General features: G+C 44.0%; 1 pseudogene; it reads left to right on the forward strand.

The window, feature by feature from the left end:
• The first annotated feature begins 290 nt into the window (after window positions 1-290).
• Window positions 291-23,543, forward strand: LOC139545893 (dmX-like protein 1; annotated as a pseudogene).
• Window positions 23,544-24,498: the final 955 nt, after the last annotated feature.

Genomic DNA, 24,498 nt, shown 5'->3' on the forward strand with positions numbered 1-24,498 from the left:
TCCCCACCGGTGTGATTACTACCTCCTGAGGGTTTAGAGCTTGAGGTAGTCACCTAATACAAGTACTTAGGAGTATGGCTAGACGGTACACTGTCCTTCTCTCAGCACATATCAAAGCTGCAGGCTAAAGTTAAATCTAGACTTGGTTTCCTCTATCGTAATCGCTCCTCTTTGACCCCAGCTGCCAAACTAACTCTGATTCAGATGACTTCGTAAGTATACATCTATGGAAGATGGAAACAAGTTCTTATGTGAGCACATGCAGATTTTCACTGACCTTCTTCAGCTCCATGGTTGGGGTATGCTTGGCATAGCAAGCGCACTCAGATATTATATACTGAATTCTATGTTAACATATTGTTTAATGGCTCAATCAGTGGAGGCTGCTCATAATGATGTCCAGAATAGAGTAAATGGAATGGTATCAAACACATGGTTTTCATGCGTTTGATACCATTCCATTCACTCCATTCCAGCCATTACACTCCATTCAAGACAGTATTGTGAGCCGTCCTCCTCTCAGCAGCCTCCACTGATCTCAATAAAAAGGTCAGCCATGCCATAGATGTTTTACACTGTAGCCTAGCCAGTACGCCTTAAATCAGGCGGAACTACCACCAATAGTCTATCCTATTCTGTGCTTTGCAGCACGGGAAGGAGACTCGGCTGCAACATGTATTTGAGGAGGATCTCATTCTGGGCAGTGATCGGACAGATGCTACTCAGGAAGCTCCCGCTACAGACACTGGTAGGATAAGGAAACATACACTACTATAACCTTCACTTTGCTCTTGTGTCCCATCTCATTCAGTGTAATAAACATGTCATTGTGTGTTTGTTTTTCACCTGCATCCTCCTGGCAGCCAGGCTTCTCTGCCTGCTTCTTCCTGGTAGTGGTAGAGTTTACCCAGACTGGCAGGTCCCTCCTGCATATGTGGCATCTGCAACTGGCAGCTCTCCCAATCATTATGGGTGTGTACCAACAACTACACTCAAGGATTAATTTATATCTTAAAGTGTTGTGTGCAAGTCAGCTAGCTTTAACTTGGCTACCAATTTTTGGGTCCCATCTGTTTTTGTGTGTCCTTACAGACGAGACCAGCGGTCCACCTGAGAGGGCAAATGTAACCTCATCAACTCTGAATTGCCCCTTTAACTTTGACATGTTCACTTCCCCTGCGGCCCAGAAGAACAAGCCTTGCACATCCAACTTGCAGTGCCTGCTGCCTCACCCTGACCACTCACAGGCTGTACAGTTAGGAGCTGGCTCTTCCAGACGATGTGAAAGTGATCAACATCACGCCTTCAGCAGGTAAGAGAGAGCACTGAACCACAGTCACACTGCCCTTCACTCCTGTATAACGGGGCAGTCCAGTTTGTTCCTCCATGGGAATGTAATCAACTACCAAGGCATTGGCTAATTCTATTGAACAGAACCAGTTACACTGAAATTGGATTAGTGTGGGGGGTGGTCTTAATTGCAAGGCTGGTGTTTTAACTGTATATTTCCGGGTTCATATAGCCCAAGTCAATTGTATTGAGTTTTTGTACGAGCTTACCCATGAAACGTGGCTAAACTAACTACCTAATTATTGTTCTTGTTTCAGGTCATCTGAGCGCATCCTCCCTGCAGCCGGCCGGTGGCGCTCCGTATCTCCTGGCCACGTTCTGTTCAGACGTGAAGGTGAGGTTCTGGAGATGCAGGGCGGCTGCAGTGGAGCCAGACGCCCAACACCTGGGATGAGTGGCCTCTGCTGGTGGAAGAGGGGCTGGGCAACAGCCGTGCCGTTACTGTGCTGGGCACACCAGTAGAGCTCAGCTGTTGTCACACCAGCCGCATCGCAGTGGCCTACCGACACAACCCTAGCCCTCACCTAACCCTAACCACCTAAGCCATAACCCTCAGCCGGGTGTCAGAGAACCACTGGTCCACGTAGGGATATTCCAGTGTGAGTCTACAGGAAGCTCCCACTGGGTGCTAGAGCAGACCCTCGTCCTGGATGCCACGACTCCCACAGACAACAACATGGAGAGTGGTACCAAGAAGCTGAATCTGCAGAATAATAATCTGGACATCTACCTGCCCAGCGATGACTGCCAGGGGACCGCTGGTAAGAGTCTGGTCCACCTGGACTGGGTCTCCAGGGAAGACGGCTCCCACATTCTCACTGCGGGTATTGGTTCCAAAATCTACATGTACGGCCTGCTCTCCGGTAAACCTCCCGAGCTGGGACTGTCTGAGGGCCACAGGGAGTAGAGCTCCTCCCATCTGGTCCCACTGCGCTCCGCGAACCTTGTCTCCTCCGTGGAGGGCTGCCTGCCCATCCCCGTCTCCCTGTCCTGGGTGAAGGACAGCATCCTGGTGGTGGGCATGGACTGCAAGATGCATGTGTACTCCCAGTGGCAGCCTCCTGCCCTGGCCAAGTCCACGGCTCCCAACACCACCACGACATAAATGGGCAGCGCCCATGACCAGCCTGGCCCAGAAACTGAGTGGTAAGAGGACAGCTTATGACCTGCCTGCAGAGATGGAGGACTAGGGCTGTTTGAGGCAGCGCACCACCTGTTCCCAACGCTGCCCCAATACCACCCGGTACAGCTGCTGGAGCTCATGGACCTGGAGAAGGTCCGGCGGGCCAAGGCCATCCTCTCCCACCTGGCCAAGTGCATCGCTGGAGAGATCGTGGCCCTCGAAGACGATGACACCAACCAGGAGAAGCGTCTCCGCTTCCGCACCATCAGCACCAGCGGCAGCACCACCAGGGACCCCAAGCCAGCAAGGGTGAGAGTTACTCAGAGATTGAGTCCATCACTCCACTGCCCTTGTATGCGCTGCTGGCGGCCGACGAGGACTGCTCTCCCAAGCCCAAAGACAAGGTGGCCAGCTTGAGTGGCCACGGGTCCAGTCAGAGGGACGCCTACGATGAACTTTTCCAGAGCAGCGGGGTGTGTGTGGAGGACCTGGAGCCCATGAACAGTGACCAGGAGGATGGCGGTGCTAAGGTCATAGACCAGTCATAGTACCACCTTCTTTGGGCCCGAGCATGCCCAGGTCCTATCCAGCCACCTGCTCCACTCCAGCCTGCCGGGTCTGACCCGCATGGAGCAGATGTCAAAGGCCTTGCCAACACCACCACAAGCACCGGCATCAGGGCGAGTGCACAAACTGCCCTCCACAGTCCTTCTCCAAATAAATGTTGTTTTATGGACTAATATAAACCATATCTCAAAGGGCTGTATTTGTTTTACTCTGGTAGAAGGCCTGTGAGGAGAAGTACTGTAGATGGTAATGTTCTTTTCATTGACTAGGTGGAGAAACTTTGGATGAGTGCGGTCGGAAGTTCCTGCTGACCACCCTGCTCATCGCGCCCAGCTGCTCCGACAAGGTAGGCAAGGCTGAACTCAACAGTATAGAATACAGCACAGTGGGTTTGATTCCTGCATGGGCCACCTATACTGATTTAGCCAATTTATTGTGGGGTTTCCCCTTGACATGGTCAAATATACTAAAAAGACTTTAAAAAAACCTTTTCATGAACCATGAGTCAGATTGACTCCAGATTTGGTATATAGACTCAATGAATTGGCCTCTAATTAATTTGAGAATGGTTAGATGCGGCATTCAAAGTCTGCCACGCTACACCACTAGATGGCACCGTATCACACCAGGGCTATAAGAACTGACCCGATGGACATGGGGCCATGAAGTTTGGTATGTAAACCTTATGTATAGCTCCTTAGAACATCGTTTCCCAAACTCTGCCCTGGGGAACCCAAGAGGTGCAGGTTTTGTTTTTTGCCCTTGCGCCAGTGGTGGAAAAAGTACCCAATTGTCATGCTTGAGTAAAAGTAAAGATACCTTAATCAAATCAAATTGTATTTGTCACATACACATGGTTAGCAGATGTTAATGCAAGTGTAGTGAAATGCTTGTGCTTCTACTTCCGACAATGCAGTAATAACCAACGAGTAATCTAACCTAACAATTCCACAACTACTACCTTATACACACAAGTGTAAAGGGATAAAGAATATGTACATAAAGATATATGAATGAGTGATGGTACAGAACGGCATAGGCAAGATGCAGTAGATGGTATCGAGTACAGTATATACATATGAGATGAGTAATGTAGGGTATGTAAACATAAAAGTGCATAGTTTAAAGTGGCTAGTGATACATGTATTACATAAAGATGGCAAGATGCAGTGGATGATATAGAGTACAGTATATACATATACATTATATTAAGTGGCATTGTTTAAAGTGGCTAGTGATACATTTTTGATCAATTTCCATTATTAAAGTGAGCTGGAGTTGAGTCAGTATGTTGGCAGCAGCCACTCGATGTTAGTGGTGGCTGTTTAACAGTCTGATGGCCTTGAGATAGAAGCTGTTTTTCAGTCTCTCGGTCCCTGTTTTGATGCACCTGTACTGACCTCGCCTTCTGGATGATAGCGGGGTGAACAGGCAGTGGCTCGGGTGGTTGTTGTCCTTGATGATCTTTATGGCCTTCCTGTGACATCGGGTGGTGTAGGTGTCCTGGAGGGCAGGTAGTTTGCCCCCAGTGATGCGTTGTGAAGACCTCACTACCCTCTGGAGAGCCTTACGGTTGTGGGCGGAGCAGTTGCCGTACCAGGCGGTGATACAGCCCGACAGGATGCTCTCGATTGTGTGTCTGTAGAAGTTTGTGAGTGCTTTTGGTGACAAGCCGAATTTCTTCAGCCTCCTGAGGTTGAAGAGGCACTGCTGCGCCTTCTTCACAACGCTGTCTGTGTGGGTGGACCAATTCAGTTTGTCCATGATGTGTACGCCGAGGAACTTAAAACTTACTACCCTCTGCACTACTGTCCCGTCGATATGGATAGGGGGGTGCTCTCTCTGCTGTTTCCTGAAGTCCACAATCATCTCCTTTGTTTTGTTGACGTTGAGTGTGATGTTATTTTCCTGACACCACACTCCGAGGGCCCTTAATAGAAAATGACTGAAGTGAGTCACCCAATAAAATACTACTTGAGTAAAAGTCTAAAAATATTTGGTTTTAAATATACTGGGTGGGACTTCCAACTTCATTGGAGTCATGTCCAACCGGGTCATCAGGAGGGATCAGCCAGTCAGTCGTGAGGAAGAAAATTGTCTACTTCAAAATGGAGATTGCTTCAAAGGTGCGGCCCATGCGCACGGACGCCACAATGGGATCTGTATAGGGATGCTTATTTTTATTTATTTGTATTAGCTGAAATCACTTTGGATAAATGACCATAATATTAGTATGAAATGTCTAAGAGCATGTTTTCAATTAGTCATTATGGGTGTGTGTGTGTGTGTGTGTGTGTGTGTGTGTGTGTGTGTGTGTGTGTGTGTGTGTGTGTGTGTGTGTGTGTGTGTGTGTGTGTGTGTGTGTGTGTGTGTGTGTGTGTGTGTGTGTGTGTGTGTGTGTGTGTGTGCGTGTGTGTATGTGTGTGTATGTGTGTGTGTGAGAGAAAAAAAATGAAATCCATTTTATTTATATATGTAATTATTGATTGAGTGTCCTACTTTTATATCTCAAAGAATAAGGCAAACTCCGGTTTTGCTGCACTACTGAATTCAGTATTGTAAATGAGCGTGTGTGTGGTATGACCTATATACTAATGTTTTTTTATACCTCTGTTATTCATCAGGTAGCAAAAGCATATTTTTAAAGGCAGAACGATCCTCTGGACGCCGCCATATTCTATCTCGCTATGTAAAAGAAAGCGGTGGTCTGGAGACTGTTCAGGTAATGTCTTTGAGAAGATCTTGAATATCATTCCCCAAAACTCCTGACAAGATTGGAACAATTCTTTCACATTATAGAAAGTCAGTCTAATGACAACTTGTGTTGTTCCGTCAAGGTCTAAGAAGAATGTCAAAATGACAGCTTTCTTCAGCAACAACTCAAGTGAGGACCGGTGGAGGAAGGTTGCTTTAAAGAACGCCTTCTCTCTGCTTTAAAGAACGCCTTCTCTCTGCTTTAAAGAACGCCTTCTCTCTGCTGGGGAAGCAGCGCTTCCAGTACTCTGCATCCTTCCTCCTACTGGCAGGCTCCCTCAAGGGTGCTGTGGAGGTAAACATGTCCTCATATCGCTGTAAGCAGATAGATAGTGTGCCACCTTTTTCATACAAAGATTTTCAGGAGAGAGATTACCTACTTTAATTTTGTACTTTTTTATCTTCTTAAATAATACATTATAAAGGTGTTTTTGAGCATTTTATGCAAATTATGTCTGGCCAGGCCAAGGGTAGAGGTGACCTTGTTGGATATTCCTGATATTCCTGGAGGTATTTTTCTGTTCTGCTACTGCAATTGCTTTCAACACTAATGCTGGGTGGGGGTTGGCTTGCCTTGTTCAGGTTTGCCTGGAAAAGATGCAGGACCTGCAGCTGGCCCTGGTGATCTCCCGGCTATACGAGTCTGAGTTTGAGACGTTCTCCACCTACAAGCACATCCTGCAGAAGCACATGCGAGGAGGCTGTTCTTTACGGCAGCCTACGCTCACATGCAGGCCGGCTGCCCTATGCTGGCCCTGGAGGTCCTCCAAAATGCCCAAAGTCCTCAAAAGATCCATGGGACAGCGACAAGGAGGAGAAGGACGATGATTATGAACCAAAGGGCTTGAACATGAAAAACACCAGCACTAATAACAGCAGCAGTGTCCTCCAGGACGCCGTCTCTCAGTTGACGGAGACACCACTAGAAGAGGACGACATACTCATGCCCTCAGGGGACATCCTGGCCACTCAACTCAAGTTCAGCGCCCGCCTGAAGATCCTGACCACAGAACTACGGACGCTGTCCACGGGGTACGAGCTGGACAGGGGAAAGCTGCGCTACCAGGTGTGCCAGTGGCTGAAGAGGGAGGTGGTTGCCCTGCAGAGGTGCTGCAGCTACAAGCCCTGCCTGCTGGAGCTGGCCCAGGGCATGGCAGGACCAGGGAGAGAGGAGGCCCAGGCCCAGCCTGGAGAGGTCCAACACGCAGATACTGGCTCCAGAGCAACCAGCCTCTCCTGCACATGTTCCTCAGCTACTGCAGCCTGCACGGCTCCCACGGGGAGGCTTGGCTTCTGTGCGCATGGAGCTCATCCTGCTACTGCAGGAGTCCCAACAGGTACAGCACACACAATGTATGTTGTAATTCTTACACATAGGCTACATGTTGTCAATCGTATCATAAATAGAAACAAATTGATGCCATATCTGCGTACTAGTATCTGCATATCTGAAAACCCTTCAAACAAAAAACTATGAACACAACTAAGAAAAAGGCTCTTGCATCTCGGTACTTGACAGCAAGTGTCAGAGGAGGGATTGGGAGGAAGCGTAACTAGACAAACACTAAAGCAAAGAACCATAACAAAACGAAAGTGTGTTGTTTAGTCTGAGGTTGGTGTTTGCCTTAAAGTAGCAAACCGTGGTTTCCAGCGGGTGACTGTGGTTTCATGTAGCTGATAGGTGCCATCAATGACATCTCCAGTGTGTGGCTGTGTGACAGGCGATGCAGATTCTGATTCTCAAATCTCTTCCCTTCTGAGAGGCCTCGTCCTACTTTTAGGGAGATTTGGAGAAATATGATTTGCGTCACAGACACCAGGAACACACACACCGCTCTCCTCTGAAGCCTTCGTAACATCAGATGCATGACAGGAACTCCCTCTGACTCGACTGTCTGAGATGACTTACTTTTTGTTTGACATCAAAGCACCAAGTCTCTGATCTGACGCGTGAACCGCAGTGTGGTAGCCAGCATGGAATTTATGCAATTTTTATTTCCAAGCTTAACTTGAGAGTTGTTTATGATGTTCATTCAGTTTATGTATTTTCTTTGTGTGTGTGTGTGTGTGTGTGTGTGTGTGTGTGTGTGTGTGTGTGTGTGTGTGTGTGTGTGTGTGTGTGTGTGTGTGTGTGTGTGTGTGTGTGTGTGTGTGTGTGTGTGTGTGTGTGTGTGTGTGTGTGTGTGTGCTGATGGTCTTCATTCAGTCACGCCACGCTACTCTATGTCCACAGGATGACCATGTCCAGAAGCCATAGCCTCCTACCTCCACCACTCCTGCTGGCCTGCACTGCCACCGCTAAAATGGTGGTGACCAACCCCATCGTCCATCTGACCAAACTCACCCACGATATCCTGCACACCATCAATGCACTGGACTCCCCACCACACCCAGATGTCATCAACAACGAGGTCAGACACATGCCTATACACCCGCCAAGGCTATCATGCACTTTATTGAACTACACACAAAGATCATGTTAATAAATTGGAGCAGTAATTGTGTCTTGTCCCTTTTGGTAGTAATGTGCTTTAAATATGAGAACAGGGGAGAACATTTTATGATGTGAAGATCAGTGATTGGTTGAGTTGGCTGATTGGAGGGAGTGTTCCACTGATCTTAATGTATCTGTATGAATTCCTCCTGCTCTTTCAGATCTACGTGATGCACACACTTGCAGCCTCACTGTCTACCTGCATATACCAGTGTCTCTGTGATGGCCACAACTACAGGTGAGTCTAGATCCTAACACCCACCTCTTTGCTCTGTGCACTTGATGTCTGTACTAGAACGGCACATAACCATGAGCATGCTGGGAAATGCACACTAGGCAACATTTCAGACATTTGAACTACACAGTGCATCTGATCTTGAGAATCTACCTGTCAGTGTATGTAATAATGATCATAAAAAAATATAGTTCTGTTATCTGATCCTAGAACAGCAGTTCTGCAACAAGGGAAAAAGTGTGTAAAGTTAGTGAAGATGCTTTTTTTCTTACTCGTCTCGTGGTTGGAATGACATTATTAAAATAGGACCCATGTTGTTTATTTATTTAACCTATATTTAGCTCGAGCCCATGTGACCAGGGCTCGAAACTAACTTTTTTCCTCACCGTCCTGAAGTGCGATTTTAACCACCCCAAATTAAAATACTTACTTTTTTTAATGATTTGATATGCCAACATGGGTCTACTTTAGGACCTAGGTTTAAAAGGATAATAAGAGTAGCCTACTACTGAAATAGATAAATGGGGCTGTCAACTGAGCCAGAAATTCGCATAAAAACATTTGCCTCTAAAAAGGCCAACATTGAAATCTATTGTGCATAAATGTACATAAATAAGGATGATTTTCTTATGAGCATGGCCTTGTTTCTATTACAGCATATTGGATGACAGTCATTCATATTCCATTCACCCAGCTCAATGTTACATCGATAGGTTTAGGCTACTACATGATACTCAAATTTTCCCAGTACCCATCATGAGGTTTCTACAACCTAGCCTATGAATGAACGTTTACAACATAGGTGTACAGGTCGAGAGAAATTTTAGTAATCAAGGTGACAGACATTGACACGTTCAATAACGCCTTGAACACTCTTGGCTGCATCTAGCTGATCTAGGGTGTAATCATTAGTCCAACAGTTGCAAACAAGAGTTTCTATTGGACAAATTCCGGTATGTTTCTCTTCGTTACGTTTGCTTCCGTTTAAGAACGTTTTTCATCAGAATCGGTGGAATGAATGAACCCTTGATCATACGCAAACACAGTTCACTTTAATAGCAGCCTCATGATACCTGATACCTTGGATCGTTGTATTCTTTCGCGCATATACACGCTTTCCTCTCACTTTTTCCCTCCACTTGTGGACTTCAGTGCACAACATATCAGCTTCCGGTGACCAGGCGAAAAAAAACGTGCATGCTAAACCATATCATAACCGCTAACCGCTACACACAACCTACATCTTTGTCACCATATTACTGTCATAGTTCTAGTAGCTATGTTGACTAACGTGTTAGTAAACCCCCTACAATCATTTTTATGCAGTACAGTGTAAAGTCAGCAGCAAGCAGTCTAGGAGTTACACTGGTGTGCCCCGGTGGCAATTAATTTATAAAACCAAAAACTTACCTTGACTTGGAAGAGTTCCAGTGTTGTATAGCCAGCTAGCTAACATAGCATCCCTGTCTGTTTGAGCTGGTTGTTTGAGTAGGCTAAACTAGCTAGCTGCATTTGCTAGCTAAGCATGTGAAAGTTTTAAAAGATTCCAGCTCTCTTGCTTCTCCATTTTTCTAATAAATGTATTTGTTCAAAACTTCTGTCTTTCTCTCTTGACTCAACTACTCACCATATTTTATGCACTTCAGTGCTAGCTAGATGTAGCTTATGCTTTCAGTACTAGATTAATTCTCTGATCCTTTGATTGGGTGGACAACATGTCAGTTCATGCTGCAAGAGCTCTGATAGGTTGGAGGTTGTCATAATTACTGTGTAAGTCTATGGAAGAGATGAGAACTATGAGCCTCCTAGGTTATGTAATGAAGTCAATGTACCCAGAGGAGGACAGAAACTAGCTGTCCTCCGGCTACACTATGATGCAACCCTACAGAGTGCTGTTGAGGCTGCTGTAGACCTTCAAAACGGTGTGTTCTAATCAATAATTTGGTGACGTGAATATATTTAGTATAATTTCCACTGCCTAGTTGACTTGCGTATTGGCTACAGCCTCATGTCCACACACACACACACACAAGGGATACGCCAGAAAATGTAGCCAAACTTGAATGAGACTTTTTTATTACATAAATATGTTAAACGCCAGTCATGTTTGACCAATATAATGCAGAATAATTAACATTAACGTCTAAAGGCTTGATTCTGTTCACATACTCACGGCACGTTTCATTCAGATCAAATGGTCACGAGTGGTGAGAAAGACAAGTGCCTATTGCCCACCTTGCAATCTGAGTGGAGGCAGTCAGCATTTTTAAACTACACTGAACAAAATATAAATGCAACATGTAAAGTGTTGGTCCCATGTTTCATAAGCTGAAAAAAAAGATCCCAGAAATGTTCCATATCCACAAAAAGCTTATTTCTCTCAAATTTTGTGCACAAATTTGTGTTACGTCCCTGTTAGTGAACATTTCTCCTTTGGCAAGATAATCAATCCACTTGACAGGTGTGGCATATCAAGAAGCTGTGCAGTTTGGTCACACAACACAATGCCACAGATGTCAAGTTTTGAGGGAGCGTGCAATTGGCATGTTGACTGCAGGTACTGTTTGTCCACCATAGCTGTTGCCAGAGAATGTTTTAGAGAACTTGGCGGTACGTCCAACCGGCCTCACAACTGCAGACCACGTACGTGTATGGCAATAAAATGTTTAAATTACCATCTTACCAATAAAATTACCATGTTTCAGCATGGTAATGCCCGGCCCCATGTCGCAACTCCTGGAGCATGTTTGGGATGCTCAGGATCAAAGTGTACGACAGCGTGTTCCTTTTTTCACCAATATCCAGCAACATCGCATAGCCATTGAAGAGGAGTGGGACAACATTCCACAGGCCACAATCAACAGCCTGATCAACTCAATGTGAAGGAGATGTCGCGCTGCATGAGGCAAATGATGGCCACACCAGATACTGACTGGTTTTCTGATCCACACCCCTATCTTTTTTATGTATCTGTGACCAAAAGATGCATATCTGTATTCTCAGTCATGTGAAATCCATAGACTAGGTGCCTAATACATTTTATTTTATTTGACTGATTTCTCTATATGAACTGTAACTCAGTCAAATCTTAGAAATTGTTGCATGTTGCGTTTATTTTTGTTCAGTGTGTGTGTGTGTATGTATATATATATACAGTGGGGCAAAAAAGTATTTAGTCAGCCACCAATTGTGCAAGTTCTCCCACTTAAAGATGAGAGAGGCCTGTAATTTTCATCATAGGTACACTTCAACTATGACAGACAAAATGAGAAAAAAAATCCAGAAAATCACATTGTAGGATTTTTAATGAATTTATTTGCAAATTATGGTGGAAAATAAGTATTTGGTCACCTACAAACAAGCAAGATTTCTGGCTCTCACAGACCTGTAACTTCTTCTTTAAGAGGCTCCTCTGTCCTCCACTTGTTACCTGTATTAATGGCACCTGTTTGAACTTATCAGTATAAAAGACACCTGTCCACAACCTCAAACAGTCACACTCCAAACTCCACTATGGCCAAGACCAAAGAGCTGTCAAAGGACACCAGAAACAAAATTGTAGACCTACACCAGGCTGGGAAGACTGAATCTGCAACAGGTAAGCAGCTTGGTTTGAAGAAATCAACTGTGGGAGCAATTATTAGGAAATGGAAGACATACAAGACCACTGATAATCTCCCTCGATCTGGGGCTCCACGCAAGATCTCACCCCGTGGGGTCAAAATGATCACAAGAACGGTGAGCAAAAATCACAGAACCACACGGGGGGACCTAGTGAATGACCTGCAGAGAGCTGGGACCAAAGTAACAAAGCCTACCATCAGTAACACACTACGCCGCCAGGGACTCAAATCCTGCAGTGCCAGACATGTCCCCCTGCTTAAGCCAGTACATGTCCAGGCCCGTCTGAAGTTTGCTAGAGAGCAGATGAAACCAAAATATAACTTTTTGGTAAAAACTCAACTCGTCGTGTTTGGAGGACAAAGAATGCTGAGTTGCATCCAAAGAACACCATACCTACTGTGAAGCATGGGGGTGGAAACATCATGCTTTGGGGCTGTTTTTCTGCAAAGGGACCAGGACGACTGATCATTTCATTTCAAGGTCCTGGAGTGGCCTAGCCAGTCTCCAGATCTCAACCCCATAGAAAATCTTTGGAGGGAGTTGAAAGTCCGTGTTGCCCAGCAACAGCCCCAAAATATCACTGCTCTAGAGGAGATCTGCATGGAGGAATGGGCCAAAATATCAGCAACAGTGTGTGAAAACCTTGTGAAGACTTACAGAAAACGTTTGACCTCTGTCATTGCCAACAAAGGGTATACAGTAATCCCTCGTTTATCGCGGGGGTTACGTTCCGAAAATGACCCGCGATAAGTGAAATCCGCGAAATAGAAAACTTTTTTTTTTTTTTACAATTAGCAACTATTACATGTATACAAATACAGTGACTCACGTGTAGGCCGTTTCGTCGACATTATGGGTTTAGGAGATGTTCGAAATTACAAGATAATTTGGCCAACTTAATGTAAATTTGCCAAGCTGTTTTATGTACGTACACATAACTGCACGAGACGACAAAATGATAGCACAATTCGTAGCATGTTTTGATACAAGAAGCGGGAGTGAGTTTTTAGCGAATCAGAATGCAGAGCACAATGCACCAAAAAAAAAAAAAAAATGCATTATGAAAATCCGCGAAATAGCGAATCCGCGATAAGTGAACCGCGAAGTGGCGAGGGATCACTGTATAACAAAGTATTGAGATAAACTTTTGTTATTGACCAAATACTTATTTTCCACCATAATTTGCAAATAAATTTATAAAAAATCCTACAATGTGATTTTCTGGATTTTCTTTCTCATTTTGTCTGTCATAGTTGAAGTGTACCTATGATGAAAATTACAGGCCTCACTCATCTTTTTAAGTGGGAGAACTTGCACAATTGGTGGCTGACTAAATACTTTTTTGCCCCACTGTGTGTATATATACAGTGGGGAGAACAAGTATTTGATCCCCTGCCGATTTTGCAGGTTTTCCTACTTACAAAGCATGTAGAGGTCTGTAATTTTTATCACAGGTACACTTCAACTGTGAGAGACGGAATCTAAAACAAAAATCCAGAAAATCACATTGTATGATTTTTAAGTAATTAATTTGCATTTTATTGCATGACATAAGTATTTGATACATCAGAAAAGCAGAACTTAATATTTGGTACAGAAACCTTTGTTTGCAATTACAGAGATCATACGTTTCCTGTAGTTCTTGACCAGGTTTGCACACACTGCAGCAGGGATTTTGGCCCACTCCTCCATACAGACCTTCTCCAGATCCTTCAGGTTTCGGGGCTGTCGCTGGGCAATACGGACTTTCAGCTCCCTCCAAAGATTTTCTATTGGGTTCAGGTCTGGAGACTGGCTAGGCCACTCCAGGACCTTGAGATGCTTCTTACGGAGCCACTCCTTAGTTGCCCTGGCTGTGTGTTTCGGGTCGTTGTCATGCTGGAAGACCCAGCCACGACCTATCTTCAATGCTCTTACTGAGGGAAGGAGGTTGTTGGCCAAGATCTCGCGATGCATGGCCCCATCCATCCTCCCCTCAATACGGTGCAGTCATCCTGTCCCCTTTGCAGAAAAGCATCCCCAAAGAATGATGTTTCCACCTCCAAGCTTCACGGTTAGGATGGTGTTCTTGGGGTTGTACTAATCCTTCTTCTTCCTCCAAACACGGCGAGTGGAGTTTAGACCAAAAAGCTCTATTTTTGTCTCATCAGACCACATGACCTTCTCCAATTCCTCCTCTGGATCATCCAGATGGTCATTGGCAAACTTCAGACGGGCCTGGACATGCGCTGGCTTGAGCAGGGGGACCTTGCGTGCGCTGCAGGATTTTAATCCATGACGGCGTAGTGTGTTACTAATGGTTTTCTTTGAGACTGTGGTCCCAGCTCTCTTCAGGTCATTAACCAGGTCCTGCCGTGTAGTTCTGGGCTGATCCCTCACCTTCCTCATGATCATTGATGCCCCACGAGGTGAGATCTTGCATGGAGCCCCAGACCGAGGGTGATTGACCGTCATCTTGAACTTCTTCCATTTTCTAATAATTGCGCCAACAGTTGTTGCCTTCTCACCAAGCTGCTTACCTATTGTCCTGTAGCCCATCCCAGCCTTGTGCAGGTCTACAATTTTATCCCTGATGTCCTTACACAGCTCTCTGGTCTTGGCCATTGTGGAGAGGTTGGAGTCTGTTTGATTGAGTGGGTGGACAGGTGTCTTTTATACAGGTAACGAGTTCAAACAGGTGCAGTTAATACAGGTAATGAGTGGAGAACAGGAGGGCTTCTTAAATAAAAACTAACAGGTCTGTGAGAGCCGGAATTCTTACTGGTTGGTAGGTGATCAAATACTTATGTCATGCAATAAAATGCGAATTAATTACTTAAAAATCATACAATGTGATTTTCTGGATTTTTGTTTTAAATTCCGTCTCTCACAGTTGAAGTGTACCTATGATAAAAATTACAGACCTCTACATGCTTTGTAAGTAGGAAAACCTGCAAAATCGGCAGTGTATCAAATACTTGTTCTCCCCACTGTATATATATATATATATATATATATATATATATATATATACACACACACACACACACACACACACACCCACCCCCATTGATTCTTAAAGAATATAACCCAGAAATTCCTCATAAGCTTAGTTCAACAGTCATACACCATCACAACCCAAAATATAAGCTTGTTTTATGCCAATGTTTGTAAATCATGATATAAAATATATCATTTTGATATCATGGATGGTTAGTCCTTGCATCCAAAGCTCTGTCTATGAATTTGAGAGTGGGTACATTTCTCCTACCCCATCCTTCAGCTTTTTAGCTGATTGCTGATTGCTGATTTTAGGAAACTGGGCTCTGATCTGTTGCATCAGCCTCATTCATTTTTTTTAATGTACAGCGGTTGTATGAATTTTGGATCTATCGTCCCTCCACCTGCCCTTGGCATTTCAAGCCCACAGATCTGTAAATGAGTAAGTACTTAGTTTTGAACTGTGCCCAAATCAAATCAAATCAAATCAAATTTTATTAGTCACATACACATGGTTAGCAGATGTTAATGCGAGTGTAGCGAAATGCTTGTGCTTCTAGTTCCGACAATGCAGTAATAACCAACAAGTAATCTAACCTAACAATTCCACAACTACTACCTTATACACACACACAAGTGTAAAGGGATAAAGAATATGTACATAAAGATATATGAATGAGTGGTGGTACAGAACGGCATGGCAAGATGCAGTAGATGGTATAGAGTACGGTATATACATATGAGATGAGTACTGTAGGGTATGTAAACATAAAGTGGCATAGTTTAAAGTGGCTAGTGGTACATGTATTACATAAAGATGGCAAGATGCAGTAGATGATATAGAGTACAGTATATACATATGAGATGGGTAATGTAGGGTATGTAAACATTATATTAAGTGGCATTGTTTAAAGTGTTGTTTTTAGATTAGCCTTGTTAAAATCCCCAGCTACGATGAATGCAGCCTCAGGGTGTGTGGTTTCCAGTTTACAAAGAGTCAGATAAAGTTCGTTCAGGGCCATCGATGTGTCTGCTTGGGGGGGAATATATACGGCTGTGATTATGATTGAAGAGAATTCCCTTGGTAGATAATGCGGTCGACATTTGATTGTGAGGAGTTCTAGATCAGGTGAACAGAATGACTTGAGTTCCTGTGTGTTGTTATGATGATCACACCACGTCTCGTTAATCATAAGGCATACCCCCCCGCCCCTCTTCTTACCAGAAAGATGTTTGTTTCTGTCGGCGCGATGCATGAAGAAACCAGCTGGCTGCACCGACTCCGTTAGCGTCTCTTGAGTTAGCCATGTTTCCGTGAAGCAGAGCACGTTGCAATCCCTGATGTCTCTCTGGAATGCTACCCGTGCTCGGATTTCATCAACCTTATTGTCAAGAGACTGGACATTGGCGAGTAGTATGCTAGGGAGTGGAGCGCGATGTGCCCGTCTCCGAAGCCTGACCACGAGACCGCCTCGTTTGCCCCTTTTACGGCGTCGCACAGGGTCGCCGGCTGGGATCAGATCCATTGTATTTGGGTGGAAGGCAAAACACTGGATCCGTTTCGGGAAAGTCATATTCCTGGTAGGAACGATGATGAGTTGACGTTAATCGTATATTCAGTAGTTCCTCCCGACTGTATGTAATGAAACCTAAGATTACCTGGGGTACCGATGTAAGAAATAACACATAAAAAAACAAAATACTGCATATTTTCCAAGGAACGCGAAGCGAGGCGGCCATCTCTTTTCGGCGCCGGAAGTCTAGCAAGACCAACAGTTCCCCCTCTCGTGTGTACAATGAAGCAATGCAGTCAGACTAAATTAGCTTTTTCTAATTTAACACTTGCTTTGTGCTAATGCTTTCGAATACACCCACCACAGTCGTGTTAGAGGTTTGTCAAAAGGTGCACTCTAAAGTTAACCCATAGTCGATGATTCCGTCTGGCGAACATCTGAAAATCTTTGTTAGAATTACGCTGGGCTTTTTATATTGTCACACTGCAGACATTTTCACAGTTCATTCAATCTGCTCTGTCCACCAAAAAAAAGCACTTTAATTTCTGATATTGCGAACTTAGCTTGTAGACTTGTGAAATCAGTGTAATGTTACAGCAAACGGCTCTTTTCATGCAAGCTTAGAGGATTTAGCAGATACAATGCGCTATTATAGGCCCTTCAGTGTAGCAGTGTTAGCATTTTCCCCCCTGTAAGAAATGGAACTCCTCTGCCTCCCTCTCAGTCCCAACTCATTTAATATCTAGTGAAGGTTCTTTGATGTCAGAATACACTTCTGCGCTTTATCTATACTGTAGCTCCTGAATTCTTTATTGTAACCAGAGTGTGAGCAGCACTGTATTTAATAGTGTTAAATGGATCAACACTTGTCAGTTACCTCCGGCCATCTGCTGTGCAAAACTTCTCCTCATTCAGATAAGATTTAAACATTTACAGTGTGCTCCATATACAGTACCAGTCAAAATTTGGACACACCTACTCATTCAAGGGTTTTTCTTGATTTTTACTATTTTCTTCATTGTATTATAATAGTGAATACATCAACACTATGGAATAACACATATGGAATCATGTAATAACCAAAAAAGTATTAAACAAATCAAAAGATATTTGAGATTCTTCAAAGTAGCCAACCTTTGTCTTAATGACAGCTTTGCACACATTTTAAAACTATAATTTTGATATCATGGATGGTCAGTCCTAGCATCCATAGCTGTTTATGAATTTGAGAGTGGTTACATTTCTCCTACCCCATCCTTCAGCATTTTACTAAAACCAGCTTCATGAGGTAGTGACCTGGAATGCTTTTCCTTCACTCTACGGTCCAACTCATCCTAAACCATCTCAATTGGGTTGAGTTCGGGTGATTGTGGAGGCCAGGTCATCTGATGCAACGCTCCATCACTCTCCTTCTTGGTCAAATAGCCCTTACACAGCCTGGAGGTGTGTTGGGTCATTGTCTTGTTGGAAAACAAATGATAGTCCCACTAAGTGCAAACCAGATGGGATGGCGTATCGCTGCAGAATGCTGTGGTAGCCATGCTGGTTAAATGTGCCTTGAATTCTAAATAAATCAGTGTCACCAGCAAAGCACCATCACACGTCCTCCTCCATGCTTCACGGTGGGACCACACATACGGAGATCATCAGTTCACCTACTCTGCGTCTCACAAAGACACGGCGGTTGGAGCCAAAAATCTCAAATTTGGACTCATCAGACCAAAGGACAAATTTCCACCAGTCTAATGACCATGAGCTCTTGTTTCTTGGCCCAAGCAAGTCTCTTCTTATTATTGGTGTCCTTTATTAGTATATATTCTTTTGCAGAAATTCGACCATGAAGGCCTGATTCACGCAGTCTCCTCTGAACAGTTGATGTTGATGTGTCTGTTACTTGAACTCTGAAGCATTTTTTGGACTGCAATCTGAGGTGCAGTTAATTGCCGATTTCTGAGGCTGGTAACTCTAATGAACTTATCCTCTGCAGCAGCAGTAACTCTGGGTCTTCCTTTCCTGTGGTGGTCCTCAAGAGAGCCAGTTTCAATATATTGAATATATTTTGATTTGTTTAATACTTTTTTTGCTTACTACATGATTCCATACAGTATGTGTTATTTCATAGTTTTGATGTCTTCACTACTAAAGAAAAACCCTTGAATGAGTAGGTGTGTCCAAACTTTGACTGGTACTGTATGCCTCATCACAATTCTTTCGAAGATTTATTCAGTTCCTTGGACTTCATGGTATAGTTTCTGCTCTGACTTGCACTGTCAATTGTCGGTACTTATATGGGCGTGTTTCTTTGTAAATCATTTCCATATATAGACAGGTATGTGCCTTTCCAAATCATGACCAATCAAATAAATTTACCACAGGTGGACTCCAATTAAGTTGTAGAAACACTCATGGATAATCAATAGAAACAAGATGCACCTGAGCTCAATTTCGAGTACATTTTTTTCATATATATATATATATTTTTTTTTTACAAACATTTCTAAAAACCTGTTCATTGTCATTATGGGGTATTCTGTGTAGATTGAGGATTTTTTTATTTAATACATTTTAGAATAAAGCTACCGTAACAAAATGTTGAATAAGTCAAGGGGTCTGAATACTTTCTGAATGCACAGTATTACAATCTATATGGTGAGACAGCGTCGAGTACCAGCCCTTGGCTCCAGTCAGCGTGTTCATACTGTTCTCTGTCTGGCAGTGTCCTCTCAAACTTTGTCTCTCTGTCATTAGTGATGACTTCCATGCCCGGGACGACATCAACACCCTCCACGGCACCACCCCCTACATCCACAGCAGCCCAGGGACGCCCATCAACATGCCCTGGCTCGGGAGTGCAGACGGGGAGAGATGCTGTTGTGGTGAGGCACATAGTGCCTTTGCTCTGGTTCCTTGTTTTTACCACTGATATAGCGTAACACAATGCAGTAAATTCTACAAATTCTACATTACCAAAAGTTTGTGGACACCTGCTCGTTGAACATATCATTCCAAAATCATGGGCATTCATATGGAGTTGGTCCCCCTTTTGCTGGAAGGCTAATCTGAAAACAAGGCTCCCTACATTCTATCAGCATATCGATTGCGCAACCCGGGCTGGCAAAACCCTGGATCATTGTTATTCTAACTTCCGCAGTGCATATAAGGCCCTCCTTTCAGAAAAGCTGACCACGACTCCATTTTGTTGCTCCCAGCCTATAGACAGAGACTAAAACAGGAAGCACCCGCACTCAGGTCTGTTCAACGTTGGTCCGACCAATCGGACTCCACGCTTCAAGATTGCTTCGATCACGTGGACTGGGATATGTTCCGCATAACGTCGAATAACAACATTGATGAATACGCTGATTCGGTGAGCGAGTTTATTACCAAGTGCATTGGTGATGTTGTACCCACAGCATTTATTAAAACATTCCCCAACCAGAAACCGTGGATTGATGGCAGCATTCGCGCAAAACTGAAAGCGCGAACCACTGCTTTTAATCAGGGCAAGGTGACTGGAAACATGACCGAATACAAACAGTGTAGCTATTCCCTCCGCAAGGCAATCAAACAAGCTAAGCGTCAGTATAGAGAAAAAGTGGAGTCGCAATTCAATGGCTCAGACACGAGAGGTATGTGGCAGGGTCTACAGTCAATCACGGACTACAAAAGAAAAACCTGCCATGTCGCGGACCACGATGTCTTGCTCCCAGACAGACTAAACAACTTCTTTGCTCGCTTTGAGGACAATACAGTGCCACTGACACGACCCGCTACCAAAACCTGCGGGCTCTCCTTCACTGCAGCCAACGTGAGTAAAACATTTAAACGTGTTAACCCTCGCAAGGCTGCTGGCCCAGACGGCATCCCCGGCCGCGTCCTCAGAGCATGTGCAGACCAGCTGGCTGGTGTGTTTACGGACATATTCAATCAATCCTTATCCCAGTCTGCTGTTCCCACATGCTTCAAGAGGGCCACCAGGTAACTGAGCTAAATGACTACCGCCCTGTAGCTTCCGTCATCATGAAGTGCTTTGAGAGACTAGTCAAGGACCATATCACCTCCACCCTACCTGACACCCTAGACCCACTCCAATTTGCTTACCGCCCCAATAGGTCCACAGACGACGCAATCGCAATCACACTGCACACTGCCCTAACCCATCTGGACAAGAGGAATACCTATGTAAGAATGCTGTTCATCGATTACAGCTCAGAATTTAACACCATAGTACCCTCCAAACTCGTCATTAAGCTCGAGACCCTGGGTATCGACCTCGCCCTGTGTAACTGGGTCCTGGACTTCCTGACGGGCCCCCCTCAGGTGGTGAGGGTAGGTAACAACATCTCCACCCCGCTGATCCTCAACACTGGGGCCCCACAAGAGTGCGTTCTCAGCCCTCTCCTGTACTCCCTGTTCACCCAGGACTGCGGGGCCATGCACGCCTCCAACTCAATCATCAAGTTTGCAGACGACACTACAGTGGTAGGCTTGATTACCAACAACGACGAGACGGCCTACAGGGAGGAGGTGAGGGCCCTCGGAGTGTGGTGTCAAGAAAATAACCTCACACTCAATGTCAACAAAACAAAGGAGATGATCGTGGACTTCAGGAAACAGCAGAGGGAGCAGCACCCTATCCACATTGACGGGACAGCAGTGGAGAGGGTGGAAAGTTTTAAGTTCCTCGGCGTACACATCACGGACAAACTGAAATGGTCCACCAACACAGACAGCGTGGTAAAGAAGGCGCAGTAGCGCCTCTTCAACCTCAAGAGGCTGAAGAAATTTGGCTAGTCACCAAAAACACTCACAAACTTTTACAGATGCATAATCGAGAGCATCCTGTCGGGCTGTATCACCGCCTGGTACGGCAACTGCTCCGCCCATAACCGTAAGGCTCTCCAAAGGGTAGTGAGGTCTGCACAACGCATCACCGGGGGCAAACTACCTGCCCTCCAGGACACCTACACCACCCGATGTCACAGGAAGGCCAAAAAGATCATCAAGGACAACAACCACCCGAGCCACTGCCTGTTCACCCCGATATCATCCAGAAGGCGAGGTCAGTACAGGTGCATCAAAGCGGGGACCGAGAGACTGAAAAACAGCTTCTATCTCAAGACCATCAGACTTTTAATTGAGTGGCTGCTGCCAACATACTAACTCAACTCTAGCCACTTTAATGATGGAAAAATGTATGTAATAAATGTATCACTTGCCACTTTAAACAATGCCACTTTATATAATGTTTACATACCCTACATTACTCATCTCATATGTATATACTGTACTCTATACCATCTACTGCATCTTGCAATCTTGATGTAATTAAATGTATCACTAGCCACTTTAAACAATGCCACTTTATATAATGTTTTCATACCCTACATTACTCATCTCATATGTATATACTGTACTCTATACCATCTACTGCATCTTGCCTATGCCGTTCGGCCATCACTCATTCATATATTTTTATGTACATATTCTTATTCATTCCTTTACACTGTTGTGAAATTGTTAGGTTAGATTACTTGTTAGATATTACTGCATGGTCCGAACTAGAAGCACAAGCATTTCGCTACACTCGCATTAACCTCTGCTAACCATGTGTATGTGACAAATAAAATTTGATTTGATATTTATGAATTGTTGTAAATATTTTACAATACTGGCTGATTATGATGGAGAATTGGATTTCTGTTTAATTTTCTCCGGGGCAGACAGACCAAGCACTATGTAATTAATTTATTACACAGGAATACATCATGGTATACTCATCATTGCAAAGCAATTGAATAATAAAATTTTTAACAAACACCTAATGTTTATTTATCAGACAAAGATTGATTAGGGGATATGATTTATTAATGTTAATTTAACGATACAAATTGCTTAGTGTAAGGAAACGTATCTAAGTTCAAAGCTATTGCAGATAAATGAGGAATCAACAAGAACCATAATCCGGAATGGGTTTCATGCTGTTTCTTCCTTTAATCTTTGAAATGTGAATATGCTCAAATCTAATTATATGGATCTATTGTAAATCTGACTATATACATGTAATATATAATAAATCACCATAATGTAACATGTACACTTGTTTTGTCTATTTTAAATAGAATAAAAATGTCTCCCCCATAGCAACCACATGATCAAACTGGACAAGATTTATTAGAAATAAAATGTAGCATGGTCACATACACATGGTTAGCAGATGTTAATGCGAGTGTAGCAAAATGCTTGAGATAGAAGCTGTTTTTCAGTCTATCGGTCCCAGCTTTGATGCACCTGTACTGACCTCGCCTTCTGGATGGCGGGGTGAACAGGCAGTGGCTCAGATGGATGTTGTCCTTGATGATCTTTTTGGCCTTCCTGTGACATCGGGTGCTGTAGGTGTCCTGGGGGGCAGGTAGTTTGCTCACGGTGATGCGTTGTGTAGACCGCACCACCTTCTGGAGAAAAAAAAAGTGTGAGTACGTTCTGAGGGTTGAGCTTCTCCTGCACTACCTCCATTAAATCCTCATTGGATACAGTAATTGTCACGTCTGTTTTGCCACTGTATGGGCCTTTTTATGAAAGGCACCAGAATACAGTCTTGTCTGACAACTCAGGAAGGATTTCTGCGGAGTCATCAGCAGCATGTAAGTCCACGTAGGCACCTGACAAGATCACAGCATTGCTGTATTTGACCTGAGGAATAAAGCAGCTGATCAATCAATTCAGCAACATGTATATTCTGTATCGCATGCAAAGAGATTCCTGGACTTCATTTGGGTCATTCTATCATTCTCAATGGATCGCTACTAACTTCTAGCACAACCATAATAAACTGCTTACTTTGCACAATGTGAATTATGTTTCCTTTATTTACACATCTGTCTGTAGGGACTGGCCCGGTAGCACTGGCTTTACAAAGCGAACCTGAGGGATATGGTCGTGACCAGGAAAAAGCAGTAGTTTAAAGACATAGTTAGGACATATAAATGTTTACATTTTAGTCATTAAGCAGAGGCTTAACTTCTTGTTAATCCAGCCGCTGTGTTAGATTTCAAAAAGGCTTTACGGTGAAAGCATACCATGCAATTATCTGAGGACAGCGCCCCGCATACAAAAGCATCAAAAACATATTTCAACCAGGCAGGTGCGCCACGAAAGTCAAAAATAGCGATATAATAAATGCCTTACCTTTGATGATATTCTTCTGTTGGCACTCCAAAAGGTCCCAGATACATCACAAATGGTCCTTTTGTTCGATAATGTTCAGTTTAGCTGGCACGCTTCAGTCAATAATCCACCCAGTTTCCCTCCATCAAAATGCATACAAAATAAATCCCAAACGTTACTAATAAACTTTTCCAAACAAGTCAAACAACGTTTATAATCAAACCTTAGGTACCCTAATACGTAAATAAACTATCAAATTTAAGACAGAGAATCGTTATTGTCTTTACCGGAGCAAAATACCAAAGAATGCGCTCTCTTCCACGCGCTTGGAAACACTACAGCCAAAATGGGAGCCACCTAGAAAAACTACAATTTCTGGCTCATTTTTCCAAAAACCAGCATGAAACTCTTTCAAAGACTGTTGTCATCTAGTGGAACCCCTAGGAACTGCAATCTGGGAGGATTTAGCCTTATAATAAAAGTGACAGCCATTGAAAACAGTGGTAGGCTGAATTTTGGGGGGGGGGTTGGTTTGTCCTCGGGGTTTCACCTGCCATATCAGTTATGTTATACTCACAGACATAATTTTAACCGTTTTAGAAACTTTAGAGTGTTTTCTATCCAAATCTACTGATTATATGCATATCCTAGCTTCTGGGCCTGAGTAACAGGCAGTTTACTTTGGGCACGC

This window comes from Salvelinus alpinus, chromosome 19 (genome assembly GCF_045679555.1).
Source record: "Salvelinus alpinus chromosome 19, SLU_Salpinus.1, whole genome shotgun sequence".
Classification (NCBI taxonomy): domain Eukaryota; kingdom Metazoa; phylum Chordata; class Actinopteri; order Salmoniformes; family Salmonidae; genus Salvelinus; species Salvelinus alpinus.